This window comes from Carlito syrichta, unplaced genomic scaffold (genome assembly GCF_000164805.1).
Source record: "Carlito syrichta isolate Samal-C Ts95f unplaced genomic scaffold, Tarsius_syrichta-2.0.1 Scaffold305688, whole genome shotgun sequence".
Classification (NCBI taxonomy): domain Eukaryota; kingdom Metazoa; phylum Chordata; class Mammalia; order Primates; family Tarsiidae; genus Carlito; species Carlito syrichta.
The window spans coordinates 121,270-124,458 of record NW_007249784.1 but is presented as its reverse complement, the minus strand read 5'-3'; positions in this window follow the sequence as shown (position 1 = coordinate 124,458).

The window sequence follows — 3,189 nt, the reverse complement described above, 5'->3', positions numbered from 1 at the left end:
TGAAAATGGTTAATTTTATGTTTTGTGAATTTTGCCCCAATTTAAAAAAATATTCGATTCCTGATCCACAGAAACTGTAATATACTAAATGTTGTGAAGCCAATAGGTTTGGGGCAATTTGTTATGTAGTCATAGGTAATATAATATACTCTGATTACATTATTGGGCTTCAAAGATATAGAAATCATTTCTCAAATATCCAGACAGGAAAATTAAAGATAAAAATATCAGCAAAGCCACAAATTTCTCCAAAGCAGTGTTCAGTGACAGAAGAGATCAAGCCATATCTATAAAATTCTGAGGAAGCCAGGCTCGGTGGCTCAGCCTGTAATCCAATCCCGTGCCTTTGGGAGGCTGAGCTGCGTGGATTGCCTGAGCCCGCGGGTTCGAGACCTGCCTGGGCAACTTGGTGAGACCTCTTCTCTACAATAAATCAAAAATTAGCCGGCCGTGGTAGCGCGCGCCTGTAGTTCCAGCTACTTGGAAGGCTGAGGCGGAAGGATCGCTGGCGCCCAGCAAGTCGAGGATGCAGTGGTCGGGAGCAGCCACTGCACTCCAGTCTGGGCGACAGAGTGAGACTCCAACTAAAAAAAAAAAAAAAAAAAATTCTGAGAAGAGAGTATTGCAAGAATACAGTAAATGTCCAGCCAAAGTGTCTTTCAATTTTAAACGTTACGGGAAGATACTCTCAAAAATAAAAGAGAGGGGGACTACAACAAGGCAATTATGAACACTTTCTTTAAAAAAGTACTAGAAGCCGGGCTCGGTGGCTCAGCCTGTAATCCCGTGCCTTTGGGAGGCTGAGGTGAGTGAACTGCCTGAACCCGCGGGTTCGAGACCCACATGGGCAACTTGGCGAGACCTCATCTCTACAATAAATCAAAAATCAGTCAGGCGTGGTGGCTCATGCCTGTAATTCCGGCTACTAGGAAGGCTGAGGCGAAAGGATCACCGGAGTCTAGCAGGTCGAGGCTGCGGTGGCCGGGAGCGGCCACTGCACTCTGGTCTGGGTCACAGAGTGAGACTCCAACTCAAAAAAAAAAAAAAAAGTGCTAGAGACATGACTGCAAATATGACAGTGATCCCATTAGATTATAATGGAGATGAAAAATTCCAATCGCCTAACAACATCATGGTGCAATTCCTTTGTTTTTTTCATAAATTAAGTATACAGTGTACAGTGTTTATAGTCTACAGTAGTTATGTTAGTGTCCCATGCCTTTACTTTATTGCATAAATACAGTATATAAAACATATACAAAATGTGTTAGTTGACTATATTATTGCTAAGGCTTTTGGTCAACAGTAAGCTATCATTATGGAGGAGTCGATAATTTTTTTTTTTAATCAGAGTCTCACTCTGTCATCCAGGCTGGAATGCAGTGGCACACTCATAACCACAGCAGCCTTGATCTGCTGGGCTCAGGCGATCCTTTCGCCTCAGCCTTCCAAGTAGCTGGAACAAAAAGCACGAGCCACCATGCCTGGCTAATTTTTTGATTTATTATATAGATGAGGTCTCAAAGTTGTTCAGGCTAGTCTTGAACCCGTGAGCTAAGGCAATCCTCTCGCCTCTGCCTCCCAAAGTGCTGGGATTATAGGCATGAGCCACCATGCCCAGCTGTTTTTGTTTGTTTGTTTGTTTGAGTTGGAGTCTCACTCCATTGCCCAGGCTGGAATGCAGTGGCATATTTACCACCACCCCAGCGTCGACCTGCTGGGTTCCGGCGATGCTTCCGCCTCAGCCTTCCAAGTAGCTGGAACTACAGTAGGCGCGGGCTATTGCGTCCAGCTAATTTATGATTTGTAGAGACAAGATCTTGCCAAGTTGTCCAGGTTGGTCTTGAACCCGCGGGCTCAGGCAAGCCACTCACCTAGGCCTCCTAAAGTGCTGGGATTACAGGCTGAGTCACCAAGCCCAGCCTATTTTTGTTTTTGTTTTAAGTTGGAGTCTCACTCTGTTGCCCAGGCTAGTGCAGTGGCACATGCACAGCCACTGCAGCCTTGACCTGCTGGGATCAGGTGATCCTTCTGCCTCAGTCTTCCATTCCACGTAGCTGAAACTACAGGCGTGCGCCACCATGCCTGGCTAATTTTTTCATTTATTGTAGAGACAAGGTCTCACCAAGCTGCCCAGGCTGGTCTCGAACCCCTGGGCTCAGGCAATTCTCTCACCTCCACCTCCCAAAGTGCTGGGATGACAGGCATGAGCCACCATGCCCCGCTATTTTGTTTTTTTATCCTATTTTGGGGAGAGAGGAGTCAAAAACTATACATGGGTTTTTGTGGGGAGCAGGTGAGATGTGGAGCGGACGAACGCTGTCCAGACAGCAGACCTTAAGCAAAGGCAAGGCCCCAAGCGCAGGCAAGTTCCCGCTTGGCTGCTCCGCTCCCTAACCAAAGAGCAAGGGATGCAGCCTGCTACACAGAACAGCCCACACATCCGGGTGCACGTAGTATAGATAAAGCCTTAGCTACAACAAGATAACCGCGGAACAGCTTGCCATTTATGTAGCAACAAAATTCCATTACAGCTCCCTCATAGACCTTGAACCCCTCCCAACTTCCTTTGTGCTTGATTATAAAATAAACATGCTGAGCTAGTTCGGGGCCACTTCTCCTCCATCAGAGGAAAGTGTCCCACCGGGCCACAGCTTTTCTTTATGTCTTTGTGTCTGTGTCTTTCTTAATCTCTCGCCGTTCTCTCTTGGGACCTAAAGGCAGCCACGCAGGCTGCCACAGGTTTTTGGCTGCATAGTGGGTAGGTGCTTCTAACTCCTGAGTTGTTCAAAGGTCAACTGTAGTTCTCTGAATTAAGAGCAACAAGTTGGCAGGGAGCAGTAGCTAACGCCTGTAATCCCAGCACTTTGGAAGGCCCAGGTGAGAGGATTGTCTGAGTCCAGGGGTTCGAGACCAATCTGGGCAACTTGGTGAGCCCTTGTCTCTACAATACATGAAAAAATTAGCCAGGAGTGGTGGCCTGTACCTGTAGATCCAGCTACTTAGAAGGCTGAGGCACAAGGATCGCCTGAGCCCGGCAGCAGGTCAAGGTTGTGGTGGCTGTGAGTGTGCCACTGCACTCCACCCTGGATAACAGAGTGAGACTCCAACTCAAAAAAAAAAGATTAACAGGCCGGGCTCGGTGGCTCAGCCTGTAATCCCCGCACTTTGGGAGGCCGAGGTGAGTGG